Raw genomic sequence first — 19,576 nt, forward strand, 5'->3', positions numbered from 1 at the left:
AAATTCTGCTTCACGCTTGCTTGGTGAGAGGTGAAGAAACACCGCCTTTGTTCTTGCTTGGCTCCAGGGCTTGGGCACAACTCCCCCCGCCCCGCGCCTGCTGGACCGAGTGGTGATGACACGGGGCTTAGGGACCTGCACTTAGCAGCTCACAGTCTGGTGGACCGGTGTGTGTCGGGCTGCGTTCATTCATTCATCCATTCCTTCATTTTTTGAGACAGGGTCTTGTTATTTAGTTCAGGCAGACCTCAGACTCACTGTGCAGCCCAGGCTGGCCTAGGACTTGCAGTGATCCCCCTTCCTCAGCCTCCTGAGAGCTGGGATGACAGGTGCCCCCATGCCCAGCTCAGGCTGCTTTTATATGTGGGGTGCCCAACATCCTCCCCTCCATCCTGTTCAGCGATCCCTTGGCGGCCGTGCTCTCTCCAGCAGGAAGCTGATGTCTCTGGCCTGGCCCTGGCACATTTTTCTTTTTCCAAGCATGGCGCTCCAGCTCGCCTGTTGGTTTGGGGAGCATCCCATGAACTTTGTCCCCAAAGTCTTCTTTTCCCTAAAAGCGGTCCTGGCTGGCTGCTGTGCTGTTAGCAGAAGCCCTGAGTGGCGAGTACCACCGAGGCCACGGTGCAGCACCTGGTCCCTGTTGTGGGCCTCGGTCACCTGTGAAAAGCGGAGCTGGCTCTGGGTGCTGCCCTTTCTCCCCAGTCCATTTCCAGGAGGGAGATGCCCACCCATTCTCTGAAAGCCCTGCCTGCTGCGGGTTGGTTCGGTGGTCGCTGAGCTGCCCCCTGTGTGCCTGCTGTCGTGGTGGGCGCCGGGCTCAGGGACAGAGGCCGGATTAGTGTCCTAGGCCCACTGTGAGAAGTCCACACACGAGGGAGCTCAGACGCCACGCTGCTGGCCCGCGTCCCAGATCTGCCGGCCACCTCCTCCCAAGGGCCGGGGAGGGTCTGCTCTAGGCGCTCTCCTGGCTTCTGCTATCTCCAGCAGGCTTCAGCGCTGCTTGGCCTGGGGTGGCGTCACGCTCCCAGGTGGCTCTCCGCAGAGGACACTGGCATCGTGGAGCAGCCCCACACCGCTCTGCTGTGCCTCCTCTCAGCTTCTGCGTCTGCTCGGCTCTCTGTGGTGGAGGAGGTCACATTTTTACTGTGCGCGTTTCAGGGCCCTGATAGTCCCACAGGTAGTCATCCTGGCCACTCGGCAGCTTGTGGTCCTGTGGTGGAGATGGGCTCTCCAGTGGGTGATTCGGACCCACGAGGGGCTCCTGCCCTGACTAGGACCCTCAGAGAGCTGTCCCCTGCCTGGGGGGGGCTCAAGCCGGACAGCCCTCAGTGAACGCGTGTGATGATGTGCTAATAAAACTTTATAAAAACAGGCAGTTGGCCCTATAGTTTGCTGAGCCCTGTTAAACGCCATGCTGAGGAGTTTATACTTCGTGTTGACATACTAAACACAGCTCAGGCTGGCTTAGCTAGGAAAGCGAGTTCATGAAGATGCATACTTGAGATATCTGGGGGTGGTCAGGCTTCAGTTAGGCTTGATCTGGCTCTGGCTCATTTCTCTGCTACTCAGTTGTATGAGCTTTGTCCGCACACTGCCTGCCTCCTGGTGATAAGGTGGCTGCAGCAGTTCTGGGCTTCATAGCCCCTTCTTTTCTTTAATTCCGATTGGACCATCTTGGTCATGTGTACATGCAGCCCCAGGAAGGAGCATGCTGCATGCTGACTGGCTTAGGTTTGAGTTCCCTTTTCCTTGAGTTGCTCTCTGATGTGATTAAGACCAGATGCCATGCCTTATGCCAAACTGGGCAGCCCCTTAGGGAGGCAGGAACCACCGTGTGGCTGCTCCTTAGCAGAAGAGGGTGGATGGGACCCCTCAAGGGAGGATTGTGTGCAGAAGTGTGGTGCAGTCAGGCTCACAGATTCTAGAAAAACCTCCTCTGTCATGATGTGGGAAGGAGGGAGCCTGGGGTGAAGCAGGCACCCCCTGCTCTGTGGCTCTTGGTCGAAGGACAGCAGGGAGACTGCACTGCATGAGGAGAGGTTGCTCTTCCGCTTCCCCGTGACTCCTTCTGGCCTGGCTGCCAGGAAGCTCAGGCAGTGGGGACTGACATTTTGGTCTTCTGGTTAGACTCCTGAGGACTGTGTCCTGGTGCAGGCTGCCACAGGTCGGTGACGAGGTAGAAACAGGCAAATGACAACGAAAGGAGGAAGGAAGAGCAGCCAACGCCCAGGGCCTCTGCAGAGCATTGGTCTTCGGGGTGCTTTGAGTCTGGGCAAGGCTGGCCGATCTGGGACCCGGCGACTTGGCTGTGGGGGACAGGCCTGGTGTCCTCGGCCTCAGTGTCTCCAGCGTTTCTCCAGTGCCAGTACCTAGAGGTGCACACCGACCAGCCATGCAGAGTGAGTGGGTCGGTGGCCACGGAGCCCTGTGTCTTTCTGGGGGTGTGGGGTGCGCTGGGGTGGGTGGGTTCCTGGCCCCTGACAAACAGGCAAGATGCAGAGGGGCCGTTTCCCCCGCTCCAGTTTACCCTTCACACTGCATCACATCTTTTAAAAGCACCAGTCAGATCATACCCACCCCACAGCTTCCTGTTTTCATTTAAAAGCTGAACAAAGCCCATTTCGGTTCTGATCTCTGGCCCGTGTTCCTCGGAGCTCACCACCCTTCGTCGGGGCTCCAGCCCCCTCCTGGCTCTTTCTGTACCCTCCCTGCCTGGTGTTGCACCCTGGCTCTTTGCAGAGCAGGCTCCATCCCTGTGCGTGGGCGGTCATCCTTGTAGGTCACACCTGTCCTCCACGTCCCTACAAAGCCCTCCGGCTTCTGTGGAGGGCGTGCAGTCTGCAGCCTGTCTGGTCGGTCTCCCACCTCCAGGCAGGGACCACATCTGTCTACTTATTCACCTCCGCCCTCCCGGGCATGCACCCTGCCCTCCACTTCTCAGTACAGCACTACTTGCTCTGTAGGTGTTTGTTGGGTGAAACCAGTGTGGCTGTCCATCCATATTTATTGAGCACATACTGAGTGCCAGGCAGGCACTGTGCTGAGGCCTAGGGATGCAGTGGAGAACAAAAAGACACAGCGTTTGACCTTCATTGCCTCAGCCTGTCTGCCTTTAAACCCTCTGTGTTCTGTAGCCCTGTATAGATGCTATGTTATTTATTATTATATTAATTGTTGGTACTGGAGGTTGAACCCAGGGGTGCTCCACCACGGAGCTATGCCCCCATCCCTTTATTTAATCTAGAGACAGGGTCTCATTGAATTGCCCAGGCTGTTCTGAAATTTGTGATCTTCCTGCCTCAGCCTCCTGAGTAGCTGTAAGCACTATAATTTGATAGAGAACATTTACTGAATGCCTACCGTGTGCTGTGTATAAAACATGTGTATGTGTGGTATGTGTGCCATGTGTGTATGAAGCTAGCACTGGCTGGACATCAGCTGCATGCTTCAGGTGGAAACGCCCGTGAGTGTGTAACTCGAGCGATCTGCGTGTACCGGGAGAGTCTGCCTGCCACGTGTTTGTGACACTGTCTGCGCGGGGCCCAGGGGCAGCACAGCCTGACGGAAGAAACAGAAGAGGGCGGGGCTTTATGGACTGGGAGGGCCTGAAATGGACCTGGAGGTGGATTGGGGCCCCGGTCGTGGCAGTGTTGCTGTGGAGGAAGGTGTGGTCTGGGAGGGCAGCAGCGTCCGGGCAGAGCTGAGAGCCGAGAGCCAGAGCCGAGAGCCAGAGCCAAGAGCCAGAGCTCTGGCTGCCTGCTTCTGCCGCACAGATGAGGAGGCTGGCCTGGTGCCTGGGCACCCGTCCGTGCTGCAGGAGCCACGCAGTGGCTCCTCTTATACCAACATAGGTGCCTGCCACGCTGGGCTGTGCAGGGACTCACACACTTGGTTTTGTGGCAGTCCTGGGAACTGAACCCAGGGCCTGTGTGCGGAGCTCCCACCTCCCACCTTTTACTGTGAGACGGGGTCTTGCTAAGTCGCCCAGGCTAGGCTGGAGCTTGCAGGTCTTCCTGCCTCAGCCTCCGAGAGTGAACTTCCATGCCCAGCCTAATTTGGGTTCTCCTAAAATAGTCAGTGACGTGGAAATACCAGAATCACAGGGGATTTGGATCTGTGTGCTGGGAATCTATCTGTTTGCCTTAGAATCGACAGCAGTGTGTGTGAGAGGGGCTCAGTTCCGTGACAACCAAAAACACCCCTCCTCCCTCCTCCACCCGACTGGACAGGCTGGGGTATCGGCTCCGGCTCCGCTGCCGGTGTGTCGTTCTCCCTCCTGCTGCCCCCTCTGCTGAGGAGCCAAGAAGGAAGGGAGCCTTGCGGTTCATTTGTGCTGCAGGGGGGGCCAGCACAGGGCCCGCAAGGGCTTCTTTGGGGGATTCTAGACAGGTCTCCTGCCTGAAGCCTCCACGCTGCCAGCTGCCTGCACCCTGCTCCAGCTCCTCCTTTGCTTTTCCACCAGGCTCCCTGAGGTACGTACGGTACGTGGCAGACAGAACATGGTGGCCACGGCCTAGTCCAGTGCCCACGCACCGCACACGGCCAAAGGGACTTGGCCGGTGACTCGGGTTCTAGAGATGAGAGTCCCTGCATCGTGCGGGTGGGCTCGCTGCAGTCACAGGGTCCTTAGAGGGGGAAAGCAGAGGGCGGAGACAGAGGAGATGTCCTGACACGGACGTAAGCCCCAGAGAGCGGGGGGCTAGGTGAGCACGAGGTCCCCTCAGGTTCTGCTCCAGAGGAACCGTGGTCCTGCTGACACCTGGATTTCAGCCCGGGGAGACCCATTCCAGACTCCGACCTCCAGACTTGTAGGGTTATCTGGAGTTTTTTAAACTGCAGTATTTGTGATAATTTGCTACAGCAGCCATAAAAACTAATGCAAGGTATATTTTAAAAATCACCAAATCTACCCGATTCCAAGTGTGCACTTCAGTGATTCTTAGTCACGTTAGAGAGGCGCAGCATGGCCAGAATAGGATTTTAGAACAATTTCGTCACCCCAGCTCGATTGCTCAGACCCACTGATCCTTCATTCCCGTGACCCTCCCCCTCCCAGCTCCAGGTAACCACTCCTACTTTCTGTTCTCTAAATTTGTCTTCTGGCCATTTCACATAAATGGAGTTACACCGCCTGTGGTCGCATCTGGTTTCTTTTAACTGAGCACAGTGTGTTTGAGCTTCCTCCGCCTGTTGTGTGTGTGTCAGAGCTTCCGTTTTGTTGTTGAACTGTATTCTACTGTGTGCAAGTCCCGAGTCCCTCCGCGCCTGTTTCGTCGACTTCACGATGGGAAGAGCGCTTTCCCCGACGAGGCTGCCTTCTCGGCTGGGCCCCTTGCTGACGCAGGCATCTGCCCCGGTCGGTCAGTCGGTCGGGTTTGCTGTCTCCGCGTCCTGCCAGCCAGTGAGTGGAGGAGCAGCTGGAGAGTCAGGCTCCAGGCTGTGCCGAGTCCTCGCTCCGCTCTGTGACGGAGGAGACACGCGGCGCAGGAACGCATGTCCTCAGGACAGCCGCGCCGCTGGTGGCCAGGAGAGGCAGGGTGATTTTACAGACGAGTCCCCGACAGGTGCCACCCTGTTTCCACCACACGCAAGCCACGAGGCCTGAGGCCTGGCAGGGCGGTCCTCTGCCTTTGGGGTGGCCGGGGTGCAGTGTGGAGAGCAGAAGGGTGAGCAGAGCATCCGGGCGTTCTGTAAGTGAGCCAGTGTCAGTGCTGGGATTAAACACAGCGGACACGCAGCTCTGTAAATGTTAGAAGGCAGAGCCCGGCTCTGGCCGGCAAATGTGGCCCCCAGGCCAGGCGCATGATGTTGGCCGTGATTTGGTTTCTGGGAGCCACAGTTTCTGTGAAGAGGAAGACTGTACCTCAGGGGCCCCAGGCGTGCTGGCTGGGCATGCACTGAGCTCCCAGGCCAGGGCAGCTGGAGGTGTCTGTGCCACGTCCATCCCGAGGGGGTTTTTCCCAGACTCTTGCTTAGGGCTCTGGTTGACATTTACACAGTGGGCTGTTTTCTCAATTAAAACAAACAAACAGACAAACAAATTCCTGACTGACTTACATAGCAAATATTGATTTGACTCTGGGCCTTTTTCTGTGTGAGATGAGGTGGGCCTGCTGATCGAGGAGGGGCAGAGAGCCTTGGCCTCATCCCGTGAAGAGCCTAGCCTGTGACTGCCCGAATGAGAGGTCGAGCGTGGAGGTCACCTTTGTCCTCACAGGGCCCGTGGCATAAACAGTGACCTGGGAAACACTGTTCTCAGGTGACGGGTGATGTGTGCGCACCTGGAGGTGGACACCATCAGTGCCTAGAGGACATGGATCCCAGCCTGGGGCCTGCTGGTGGCTGTTAACTTCCCGTCCCCTCCTCCGGGTGTCAGGTGTCGCAGAGCCACTGGAGGATTCGTGTTTCAGAAAAGGCGTCCAAGCCGGGCGTGGTGGTACACACCTGTAATCCTAGCCCTTGGGAGGCTGAGGCAGGAGGATCACTGTGAGTTCGAGGCCAGCTGGGCTACAATAGTGAGTTCAAGGCCGGCCTGAACTGGATAGTGAGACCCTGCCCCTCCAAAAAAGGGTGTCCCGTGAGCTGTGGAACACACGAGATAAGGTCTGGGGTCCAGCACAAGAGAGTGGTTTTCAGGGCTTGGGGCCTGAACTGCCTTCTTGATGCCATCCACAAACCACATGTCAGACCTGAAGCGGAGCCAGGCAGGAAGTGGGGCCTGGTGGCGACAGCGGCCTGAGCAACCCCTGTGCACCTGGGCCGGGAGGCTTCTGCCCTGGGGTGACCTGCACTTGGCTGAGTGAGTCGGCGTCCCCAGCCTTTCCTGGGGCCATTCCCTCTGGAACCAGCCACGCTTTCTCTGCCCTGGCCCTTCCCTGCCCGCTCTTCCTTCCGTTCACACCGAACCCTCCAGAATGTGTTTGCTTCTCCATGCCTTGAGTCTTACCTGTGCCCCGGGCGAGTGCCAGGATGTTACACATTGGACGGTGATTGGAGAGCTTTCTGGAAGCCCCCATGGGCCGTGTCATTAACTCTTTCCTTGCTGGATCCTGGGGGAGTTGGAGAGCATGGGAAGAGGGCCCCTCAGGTAGCAGCCCCTCCCAGCCTGGCTGGAAGTGTCCGATATCTGATCAGCCAGTCGTGGCTGGGCTGTGTGAAGCGCTGAGCCCTTCTTAATCCTGAGAAGTGGTGGGTGGGGCTGGAGAGACTTCCTGGCCGCATCCCTTCCCAGCTCCTGCACCCCTCCAGGGCTTCCAGGGCCCCTGTACAGTGAATGTTCCATTGACCCGCATGGAGGTTGGAGGAAATCAAGGGGCAGTTGCTCGGACAGTGGCAGCTTTGCCAGGTCCCCTGGTGTTCAGGATCGACTGCCTTCCCCTCGGAAGGACAGGTGGCTGCTTTAGCCACACCCACCTTCTGCTTCCATGCACTCTCTCCTCCAGAGAGCAGTTCAGGTGTTTGCGTTTGGAGACTGTGCAAATATTTGATTTTAATTAGAAACCCTAGAGTGGGAAGTAGAAAGTTCGTTTTCTGTTTCTCGGTGGTGGTGGAGACATGGGATGCCTCTGTCACAAGGTCAGTCCTCTCTGTCACAGCATGGACCAGGAGCCTGGGAGGGGCAGCCAGGGTAGGGGCAGCAGGCAGGGACCAGGGGTGAGGATGAAGGGGCCCAGGTCAGCGTGGAGCGTGGGACGTGAAGGGCTGTGCCACCCACCCGCAGGCAGCTGCTCCTAGGGAAACCAGAGGTAAGGTGGGCTGATGTGGTATTGTCATCCTTGGTCAACCGTGGCCCATAAACCCTAATGGGAAATTTCAGGATCGAGGAATTTGTAAGTCCTAAGTGACACACTGTGCTGACCAGCGTGATGAAAGCTCTCGACATCCTTTGCCGACCCACCTGGGATGCGAATAATCCCTCTGTGTCTTCGTCGATGATGTAGGTGCTGCCAGTCCCATGGCAGTTGTGTGCATGTGTGTGCTGTGGTCTACACTTTGATGTGCACCCAAGGCCTCAGAAACTCACAGATGGGGCTTTGGGACAGTGACCGGATCCCGGGGTGTGACGCTGAGTGGATTTGCCCACTGGTGAGCTTACAGCTAAGGGGGAGCCTGGAAGTGTGGCCCACAGCTTCTGTCTCACTCCCTCCTCCCTCGATCCCTCTCTGCTGCCTGCCTCTCTGCCGTGCCGCCCTGCCTCAGAGCCAGCTGGCTGTGGACTGAAACCTCTGCAGACTGAGCCAAAATAAACCTTTCCTCCCTTAAGTTGTGGGTTTCAGATGTTTTGTCTCATTGATGAGAAGGTAGCTAAGACTGTGTGTGTGAGAGATCATGTGCACATGCCTTTACTACAGCATATTATAATCCCTTTCTTTTACTGTTACTAGTCTCTTATGGTGTCTGATTTCCACATTAAATATTGTCTCAGGCATGTGATGTAGAAGGTATTATCCACGACCCCAGCATCCCCGAGCGCATTCCTGCAGACAAGGGGCTTGCTGTCCCTGACCCCGCGAGTACTTGCTGCTGCCAGCCATGCTGCCCGTCCTGAGCCCTTCAGTGACTTCACTCATCGATCCTCACCAGACCTTTATTATCCCCCTTTTGCAGCTGAGGAATTTGAGTCCGAGAGGTCCAGAAACTTGTCTCGGACCACACAGGTACTAAATGACGACCGCAGTGTGTGCAACTATAAATCTGCTAAAAGCACACTGTGCCATGTCGAGGGTGTTCTGAGACGACCCTGTGGACCGTTTGAGGAGGCAGCTGGGCCCTGGACATCACAGCCTTAGAGTATGAAATGAAACTTGTCCTGGTGGCACAAGAGGGAGAGAAACAAAGGTGCTGGGGGCAGGGGAGGCCTGAGGTGGCACCCTGCGGTATAGGGAAGAGAAAGAGCCACGGGGCCGAGTTCCTGCCCAGCCCTACCCCCAGCGTCATGTGGCTGGGTGAGTCACAGCAGGGCTCGAGTGGCTTCCTTCTCGGTGGAACGAGGGCAGCAACCACAATAGCAGCGTTGCCTGTGGGCTTCCGAAGGGTCAGGTGCATGGTGAGGGTTCTGGCTTGGTGCTCGGGGCCTGGGCAGAGGGGCTGCCCTGCCAGCTCTGCACGGGGCACCAGACTGGCAGGTCCTGCGAACTGGAAGGGCTTCTCAAATAGCGGGGAAGTGGGGAACAGCTTGCGCCCTAAGTCTGGCTTCAGGGCCCTGCGGCCGTCTGACTGTTGTCCCTGCAGCCACTGCCCTAAATAGTGCTTCTCACTCTCTGTCCGAGCCCCAGCCCCTGCATCTTGGCTGCTGGGCAGAATCCCTTCAGTGGCTTTCAGAGGGAAAACACAGAGGCCCCAGCTGCGTGGCACTGCCACCTGGGAGCTGTCTGCAGCCCGAATTCCCAGTCCTGGGCCTCAGTGCTTTTCAGAAGCTCCCCGGTGATTCTGATCTGTGGTTGATCTCTCCTGGGCACTGCCACCCTTTCCTGCCAGGGGTGTTCCTGAGGGCTGGGGTATGCTGCTGCTCCTGCTCCCTCTGTTCCACCCCGCGGGGTGGGGGGAGCTGGTGTCCTCTTCAGGTGTCAGCGCTCGGCTCTCATGTCCCTTGGTGCCTGTCCCCACCCAGGTCCCTGCCCCTGGGGCTGGGGTCACCTGGTGTCCTGACACTACTCAGGGCCCACTGCTCTGTGGTGCCTTTTTTCTTGTTTTAATATTTTTATTTGTGGCTTTATTAAGGCTATGTGATTGATGCACAAAATGGCACATATTTAATGTGTTTGATGAGTTTTGACATATGCATCTATATTATTACCTAGATGGTAGTGACCTAGGTGCTTCCTCTCCCTCTTCCTCTTCTTTCTCTGCTCTCTCTCTCTCTCTCCCTCTCCCTCTCCCTCTCCCTCTCCCTCTCTCTTTCTTTTATTTTTTAAGACAGGGTCTTGGTTTGTTGCCTGGGCTGGACTCAAATTTGACATCCTCCTGCTTAGACTCCCAAGGAGCTGGGATTACAGGCCTGTGCCACCCTGTTGGGGCCTGGGTACCTTCTGATAGGATTTAGTGACAGCCACCAGCAACCCTGGGGACAAAAGTCAAAGCATAGCAAGCCCAGGGGGACAGCCATGGCAACTTAGAATTTATTTTGGAGATTAGGTCAGAATGATGCTCACACATTCATTGTTTTGTGTGTGTGCAGAATCAGATTTTTCTAGCATTTTGATATAGGTTTAGTTTAGCTGCTCCTGGAGAAATCCTATTTCTAGAAGTTCTTCTATGGGCCAGCCACTTTCTGAACATTGTGAGTAATGCATTTGAAGGATTGCAGATGAAGACAGAAGCTTTCCTTGGAAGTTAAGGGTCACATTAGTAAGTGATGAGTCAGGTTTGGACCAAGGTGGCCTAACTCCAGAGCTCAGCTCAGTGCCCAGGGCTTGGCTGCTAAGGATTGTAACTCTATCTGTGTAAATCATAGCTAGATAGGCCCACAAGGTAGTCACTAGCCCTATGGGGCAATTTAAGCTTAGATTGATTAAAATTAAATAAAATTAAGAAGTCAGTTCCTTAGCCACGTAAGCCAGGGGTGAAGCAGTCGGTCGCTGTGTGTGGCTAGTGCTGCAGTACTGGCCTCGCAGATGTCAGACAGTGGTGGCCATGCTGCTGGATGTGTGGTACGGCCCATCTCCATCACCGCAGGAACAGCCAAGGAGCTGCAACTCGGGCCCTGAGCCTGAGGGCCACCGCGGCCGACCGAGCTCCAGGTGCCACCTGCCCGACCCTGGAGGTGTCCATCACTGAGCAGCCCCCCTCGGGGTGGTACTTGGCCTGGCTACAGCTGAGAGATCCCCTGACACGGGGTCCCGGTTGGTCACTCGCTTCCCAGCACACGCTTTCTGTGTTGACACCATTACTCTTCCCATGCCAGGACACAGAGGGAATGCGTGCTCCAGCTGCTCCCAGTCCATCGAAGCCGGATGAGTGGACGATCAGGTCCTTCGGTGCAGTGTGAGGCGCCTTGTGGATGGCAGAGTCCTGGGGCGTGTACCCCCAAGCTGGGCTTGAAGCTTGGGAACCCTCTCCCTAGGGGGAAGGGCTCGGAGATGGGAGAGCTAAGCCTGCGACTGGGCAACTGGTCCTGCCTGCTCTCACTCTGCTGTCGGGTGCTGGGTGAGTTCTCTCCAGGCTCAGATCCCTGCCCCGGGAACTCAGGGTTGTGGACAAGATGCCCAGAAATGGCATTCTCTACCTCCGTGAATATCACGTGTCCAGGAAACACTGCTGTACCTGAAAGGGGACGTAGCCTTACACTGAGAAACTGCCTGATAATGGGTTCTTCATTTGTTCAGGATACCATGGTTATCTTGTTCACCTGTTACTGAACTTCAGTCAGTGTCCCCCTTTCAGGTGTGAGGCTCCCTCTGCTCATGGGGGTGGGGTTCAGTTCAGACGGTGTCGAGACGCCGTTGCTGCTCAGTACATGGTGTCTGTTTCCTTCCTCTGTTCCTCCTCCCTGCTTCAGGATGTTTAGGGTGTTTACCAAAGGATGTTTATTAAGTCAGCGGTAGGTGGAACTGGACTTATTGAAAAACAAGCACTTACTGTTACAGTACACAATTATATTAGCTTAAATATGATTGGTTTAAGGCTTCAAGATATTTACTGTGAACATTTACCAACACATTAAGTACCTACTATGTAGTTGTGTGCCCCTGCCCTCCCCAGATATAACTGATTTCTTAAAGGCGAATTGAACACTTGAACATAGAGTTGCAAGTACTATGGCCTCACTAAAGATATTTTTAAGTACTTAAGCAGTAGATAAGGATAGTACGGAAAAGTGCAGGAAAAGTGCAGATTGTAGTCTGTCTGCGTTTGCAGAATGGTTAGGCGAAACGTAGACACTGTGTTTTTATTTTTATCACGCATCAGAATTTGACCCTGAAAAGATTCATAGATCTAGGCGGGAAGGAAGCTAAAGAGAAATGGCACTTAATAGATTATGTTGCAGTACATTATTTTAGAAAGGAACTGCCCAGGACTTCAGGACTTCAGTCTCTCCTGTCCCTGAGAGGGCGGGGGGCATTCCTGTGCTCTTCTGATTATCCTTGCAAAGCAGGGTCCTGGTTAATGGTTTTTCAGTTGAAAAGGTTATAATCTCAGTGAAGATAGGATGTGAATAAAAGCAGCTCTATCTAGTAGGCATTATTCCTTCAAGTGTTAGTATAGCAAAATATTTGAAATTAACCCTGGCAACTTTTGGAAACATAAGCCAGATGATTTTTTTGGTGGATGCTAGAATCAGTTATCCCATCTCAGAAGAATTCTGAAATATGGATAGAATTTGTATTTCTGTGGTAAACATGCGTTGAAAGTTAGAAGTACTCTGTATATTTCTGGTAGTAGGATTGTAGAAAGTTCATGTATTTTTAAAAACACACGCACACATGCACAGAACCTGCGTATTAGAATCATTCACATTTTAGGGATGTTCTTGGGGAGCAGGCTTGTCCCTGGTTTTGCACATAAAAATGAGACTCCTAAAGGCACTGGGCCCTGTTGTCGTGGAGGAGAAAGAGTTGCAGAGCCAGTAGGTGCTCATTATGATGAGGGAGTTACACAATTAAAGGCTGGGACCCCCCACCGTGTGACTTTCTTTTCTGGCCTAACCTACAGGGAGAATGATGACTGTACTTGTGCTGTTTAGGTCAAGGGATGCCTTAGGGAACTCCAGCGTGGGGTGGGGTCCCAGGGCTCCTGCAGTGCGTTTGCTTTCCAGGCTGCATCTTCGGTTCTCGGTGGCCCTGGAATGCACTGGGGTGCCAGCACCCACACCCACACCCACTTAAGGCTCCGGGGTGGGGGGAGGGTGTGTCAGGGAATCTGCAGGGGAAGGGTTCAACCTGAGCAGCTTTTCCAACAGTGAATCCACATCAACCCAGACAAGGTGGAGCCACTTGTATGAGGGCCTCCCTGCAGCTGTGGTGCTTAGCTGTCCAGAATAGTGAATGAAACATGAGTTAGAAAGGGAAATCTTACCACTCAGGTAATCTAAATGTCTAGCTATTTAGCACACTAATAGTATCAGCACTAGAACGAGTACTTCTGCGACTACTAAGAAGAGTGCCTGTTTGCACTCTCATTGGTAAGGGGATGATAAAAAGCTGTATATGATGGTCGGGGTTAGACAGTGGGAGTTGAGAGAAACTAGGTTTGATAAGAATGGCGTGGTCACCTTGTCAGTGTTATGGATTTGTATTCTAATCTCTCATTCTTTTTCAGGCCAAATGTTAGGGCTGTCCCTGCGACCCTAGCCTTAGTGTGCCCCCGACGCCCTGTAGGTACCTTTGTCTGAGCCTTAGTCACTTGTGTTGCTGCAGCCAGCCTGTGTGCTGACCCTTGGAGGTGGCACCTCTCCTCCTCGAAGCTGGGGTGTGATGGTCAGTCATTACATGTGATGGAGGAAACTGAGCTGTTGTCCCACGCGGGTCCCTTGGCGCCTTGTTGTGGCATCTCATATGTACAGAGATGCGCAAGAAGCTGGCTCCTGGACAACACGTCTCCCCACATCCCTGCTCCGAGCCCCCTATGCCTAGCACACAAGGAAGAATGGGAGGATGGCTGGGACTTACCCCAGCCGGACAGCAAGGCATCTGGGAAGGTTCTTTGTAAAACTTCCTGTTCTGATCCAGGAATTGTAGAGATATTTTTGTCAAATTTCTTTGGCTTCTCAGAACGGAGGGGTAATGTGAACATATATATATATATATATGAGACTCATCTTCCTGAGTCAAGCTCAGGAGAAGTTGAGATGAGAGACGATTGATAACTGGTTGTGGGATAATGTTTCCAGGTAACTTTGGAAAGAGTAACTTTTGGCGGCTCCCCTTGCATGGGTAAATCTACCTGTGCACTTATTGCATTTAATATTTGTCCATAAAATTCTAAAAAAGAATTGATTTGTTTAAAAGCCTGTTTTCATGTTAACTATTGCCCTTATATTTTGTACATCATTCCTATGAGTCCTCCTAATATAGTATGAAATCAGTTTTGGAGTAATTTATAAAAATGATCATGAATTCTGAATTAAAATCATTTTGAATACTCATTATAAATAGCTAATATTTATTGCATATTTACTATATATTAGCCACTGTTGTGGGGGAAAGTTTTATTAAATAAAATGATTAAGGGTTGTTGGAAATATTACGGAGCTCTTGTAATTGAACAGAATTATGTATATAAGTTTTTAATTTTATTAGGGGGGATAGAATGTATCATGATAAAGAAAAAACAACAAGTGATAAACAAGGCAATACAATTACAAGATGAATTCACGGAGAGGGGAAGGAGTAATTATTTGAATCGTATTTTCTTGTTTAATTAACATTTATTGTCTTCTGGGTAGCAGGCACTGTTGGGTACTTGTACATCTGCTACTTTAATTACAAAGGGTTCTTTGCTTCCAGATAAGATTTCCCAGGGGCTTTGAGTAACTAATGAATTATCCTGGCCCAGTGCTTCTGGTCCTGGCTGCTGTGGAAATTCACCTGGGAAGCTCTGGGGACAGCTGGTGCTGAGCTTTCTTCCTTCCAGAGTCTGTTTACCTGCGCAGGGCTGGCGCCCAGCAGGAGTATTTCAAAGCGTGGTGAAGCCAGGGATGTCATTTCACTTGCAGAAGAAATACTGACTTAAACTTGTCAGCAATAAGCAACTCTAGCGAACTTTGGTGGTACATCAGGATGCACTGTGCCAGGTGGAATATGGACCGTGCCTGTTTCCCTTTGTCTGCTTCCTGTTAAGTGGGATGTGGGAAGTGTCAGAATAATTATGGAATGAAGCAGGCTAGAAAATGTTGCCCGGAAGGTTTCAAACCCAGAATTTCCAGGGGCCCTGAATTTAGCCTGGTTTTGCTCTGTGGTGTTCAGTGGAAACAATGTGCCAGTGACTTACATAATAAAAGGGTTTTTGCTGTTGTGCTGTTTTAAGAAAACAGGACTCTACTTAAGGAACTTATATACTAAAGATAATTCCTTTTAATGAAATACAGTACATACAGATGCACAGAGTACAGATCTGTGAATGAAAGTTGAGGAAGACACATAATTATAAGGATTCTGGGTAGAATCCTTTAAACATCATCTGTGATGGTACAATAAAGTTGCTTCAAAGCAAACAAAGAAATAAGAGAAAAAAACCAAGTGATCTGGAAAAGCTCTACTTTTCTTTAAAAATTATTATAGCCTTAGATTGGTGATGGCGAAACTTGTAGGGCTTTCAGTGATAACAAAGAGCCCGCTGCTGACATGCGCGCCATAGGTTTGCCACCACTGACTTAGATCATATAGTACAGACTTTAAGAATAATTTGTATTTGAAAGTATATCTAAGTATATCTAGTCCCTTAAAAAAATTCCTGGTTATCTTCATAAGTAGGTTTGCTTTGATGGGAATTTTTAGGCCTGCCTAGAAAATCCTGCGAGTCCTGAAAGTGTAGGGTAGTGGCGGTCAGGTTAGGGAAGCTTCCCCTGGACTTGCCGACGCTAAAGATCTTCTAAAAATAAGCAGTATTTCCAGGAGAGCTGACTAGATAGGTTTCTACGTAAACAGCACTGGGCCCCTTTTAAGAACAGGATGGGCCCTGTGTTAGAGAGCACAGGCTGGTGGTCATCCTTCTCGTGGCTGAAGGTCTCCACTGGAGTGAAAGGGAGCAGGCAGAAAAGAGCTGTCAGTTTCCAGATTTGGGTGCACAGGGAGGGAAGCGCGTGCCCTGGAGGCTGTTCCAGGCCTACTCAGCCGGGGGCTGCCACACAGGTTGCTCTGGGGAAGCACTCATCTGCCCTGCACACAGTTTTGAGGGTCTATTACGCAGCAGGCTGAGTGCCAGGTGCGGGGAGCCCCAGAATGACTAAAGCAGGGTGTCTATCTTCAGGTGGCTCAGCGCAGAGGATTGCAGCATTTCCTCGGTGGATCTGGGGCCAAGGGGGAGGAGAGGGAGGGTAAGGAAGCTGCAGGTGTAAAGGAGCCCCAGTGCTTTTACAGAAGCGGATGACAAGTGGAGGACAGCAGCCTCCCTGAGTTACTGCTCATCCATCCCTAAGAGGAGGAGGAGGCCGGGCCTGTGCCCTGCACTGGGAAAGAGCGGCCGAGGGCTCCCAGAAGGCAGCAGAATGGGCTCTGAGGAGCGTGGGGTGGCTTGAGTGACCTCTTGTTCTGGACAGCTCACCCCGCAAGCCCCCGTTCCGTGTGCAGGTGCACCTCTCTGCCGCTTGTGTTTGATCAGGTGAGCCAGTCTGACCTGCGGGCCTTTGCATGTGCTGTCAGCTCTGCTTGGACTCCTCCTGCCTCTGACCCATTCTTGCCTGCCCTACTTCTGTTCAGGGATCGCCTCCTGGGAAGCCTCCTCTTACCCATTGTTTCAGTCGCATACCCTCCTCTGATTGCCTCATACATGTCCTCACCCTCCGCTCACCTTAACCCTCTCCACTGTGACTCCTTGTTCACGTGTGAATGCTCCCTCCACCCTCGAGAGCCCCGGGGTGGCTGGAAATGCGCAACCCCTGGCCTTCCTCCATGGCCACAGTGCCTGGCACCCAGGGGTGCTCGGCGTCCACTTACCAACGGAATGCGAGTCTTCACTGTGTGGCAGAGGCAGCCTGGAGGCCGTGGTGCAGAGGAAACTAATTTAGGGCCACCGCAGTCCATGTTCTCTCTGTGCAGATCTTGGAGGGGAACAAAGCCTCCCCTGTTCTGAGATTCCCACTGTGCTCCTGCCCTGCCGGGCCACACAGTGTCCTGGCTTTGTCTCTAGGTGATACAGTGGTTGGCTCCTCTGGGTTCCTAAAACAGAGCAAGGTGGGTTTTCTGAGAGGGAGTTTGTGTGTTTTTTCTGATCTCTAGGACTTTGCCCAAGGCCCTACAAATTTTCCCAAGTGAACAAATTGGCCCATTTTTGACTTTGTAAATGTGGTCAAAGATAGAGAGAAGGAAACCCATCCTAACTGTAGCAGGATGCCACAGCGAGAGGAACAGAACTGACCACGAGCCTGCGCATGTGTGTGTGTGATGTACATGCGTGGGCTGGGCATGTGTTCGTGGTGTGTGCGCGTGTGCTGTGGTGATGTGTGTGGTGTGTGTGCACACACTTGACACAGCTTGTGAGCATGCTGCAGTGGTTCTTCGGGTGAATCTCCCTCTCTGGGCACAGAGCTGTCCTGTATGGCTTTTTAAGGGGGAACATTAAAGTACACTCATGGGAGAGCAGGAACAACAGGAAGAAAACCTGTACTGGCAGCAGAGGTGCCTCCAAACGCAGCAAAAGTGGGTGCAATTAGCAGCAGATAACAGTCTCCTGGGCAGTGAGACCTGGTGCCAAACCTTTTGTAAATAAAGAGGGGCTAGTTAGATGGCTTCTGCCCGGGTCAGCACCCAGTGAGAAGCAAAGCAGAAACACTGAGGCAGTTAAAGATGTAATAGAAATAAAGGCCAGAAAACAGGCATTCTGTTTCACTTCCATCCAGTAATAGGGTGTCTAGACACTGTGGTCTGTGCTCCAGTTTTCATGCTAACATGCTGGTGAATGCATTAAAGGGGATGTTGTTTAACTATGCTTTTCTGAGAACCCTCTTTGATTCATAAGCTTTTGTTACTGTAAGAGATTTTTGAGGGTGACAAGGCTTGTGTAATGTACATGTTTGCTTTCCTTTCTCTGCAAAGTAAAAAAACTAAAACAGGAAGTGATTTGGGGGCAGAAAAGCTATACTGAAAAGTTTCACTTCAAGTGAAACTGAGCATTTTGCTGGGACCAAACCTTACTGCTCCAGCCTAGAGTTCAGGGTCCCTCAGATTAGAATGGGACATTCCCAGGATAGACTGAGCCCATCCTCGGCCGTGCAGTGCAGCTCAGCTGTCCCTGTGCAACTTCCCTGTAGGACTTCAGGTTGGGTCTCTGCTCTTCCCTCTGCAGCCTTTAGCAGGTTACTCGACTTCTTTGAATCACTATTCACCTATTACTGTTTTGGGCGCTTAGTGAGAAAAGTGTCAGTGAAACAGTCCTGTGAAATGTCATGGTCTCTACAGATGTGACTTGGACTTGTTATTCCCAGACCAAGTCTCTGGTATGGGAAAACAAACAGTGGTAGTGAGGATTTACAGGGGTTTTGTGTGTGTGTGTGTGCACCTAGGTGTGCTGTCACTTACTCCTTGCTGCGATTCTCTTACAGGAGAAGAAACTGAGACCTGGAGTTTGAATATCCGGCTGAAGGTTACCAAGTAGGTAAGTAGCAGAGCTGGGAAGTGACCTGGGCCCTCTGGCTCTAGGGCCTGTGCTCTCTACCACCTCCCTCCGAGGAGAGAGTGAAGTGGATGGTGATAGCCAGGCACAGGTTTTATCCAGTAGAAGTCAGAAGCTCTGCCCGTTGAAGTCAGAATCCATACGCGTTCTTTCATGTGCTCTGTGCATATCTGTGAGAACCTTCGAGGCTGTGAGGTCCAGTTGTCAATTCCAGTTACCATAATTTTGTAGGAAGGCAACACTTCCAGCCTTCCTTTCATCAGTAACCGTAAAGATAACTAATCTCCACTGAGTGCCATGGGTAGATCTTGTGCTCAGTATGCACACCTGAACTAAGCCTCAGGCAGCCCCACGAAGCTCAGGTTAAAGGAGGGAGCAACCTTGCTCAAGGTTGGCCTTTCGTCAGGGGTGGAGCCAGCATTCACATCCAGGGGGTGCCTCAAAAGCCAGTGACCTCGGCAGCCTGCAGGGCCCCTCCTGGGAAACCATCGCTCTCTAAGCCTGGCTACCCTCCACCCAGCAAGGCACTCTGCCTTCTGCCTGTTCTTTTCCTAGCTGTCTGGCTTCTTCAGTACCCTCTGTTAGGCTGGCCAGGCTTCACCACTGGATGGAGACAGACCCTTGGCAGAGTGCCTTGTCTCAGTCTCTGCTCAGGCATGCTTTTGACGTGTATTTAATGGAGCTGTACATACTGTTAAACACATGACTCTTAATCACACAGCTTGATGAATTTTTAATGTGTTACACCCACCTAGCCACCCCCACATCAGAATAGTCATTATTCATGTCATCCCAGGACGGTCTCTCTTACCCCTTCACAGTTAGTTTGCTAGAGAGATAACCACTGTTCTGATTTTTATCATCACAGATTTCTGCTTCTGACTTTTCCATATCCAAACATACTTCCCTGACATGAACGAAACAGTAAAAATGACACTGAGCTGGCTGTGTGGGTGACCATTACATTACCCAGCAGGCACCTCTCTGAGAGTGAGTGTATCGGGAAGCACGACCCTGCTGTTGCCTGTTCGCCTTTGTTCCCACAGCCTTTTAGAGTACAAGCATCCTGTGCCATCAAGTGTTCCTCATATTTATAGATCCTAATTATGAAACAACATGAGCCATAAGTCCAAGCCAGCCAATTCATATGGTGCTCAGCCTAAGAAACCTACTCTAGCACTAACAGAAAGACTGGCTGCGTTGGCTGTCAGATGGTCTGCCAGTCTCCAATGTGAGTCTTTACTGTGGGATTTTCACTGGGAATTTGAACTCTTCCATTTTCACTAGTACACACTGACTTTTGATACTC

The 19,576-nt window shown here is 52.4% G+C and overlaps 1 protein-coding gene across 11 annotated transcripts in view; it reads left to right on the plus strand.

The window, feature by feature from the left end:
* Cyrib (CYFIP related Rac1 interactor B) overlaps nucleotides 1-19,576 on the plus strand; it is a 140,223-nt gene that overhangs the window by 15,339 nt on the left and 105,308 nt on the right. For all 11 annotated transcript variants that reach the window (XM_087184204.1, XM_087184168.1, XM_087184259.1 and 8 more), the window contains exon 2: nucleotides 18,197-18,249. The gene's annotated coding sequence lies outside the window, so the exon portion shown is untranslated. The remainder of the gene's footprint in view (nucleotides 1-18,196; nucleotides 18,250-19,576) is intronic.

The sequence above is a fragment of the Heterocephalus glaber genome, unplaced genomic scaffold (assembly GCF_053883595.1).
Source record: "Heterocephalus glaber isolate CG9 unplaced genomic scaffold, H.glaber_assembly_v1.0 deba00000281, whole genome shotgun sequence".
In the NCBI taxonomy this organism is placed as follows: domain Eukaryota; kingdom Metazoa; phylum Chordata; class Mammalia; order Rodentia; family Bathyergidae; genus Heterocephalus; species Heterocephalus glaber.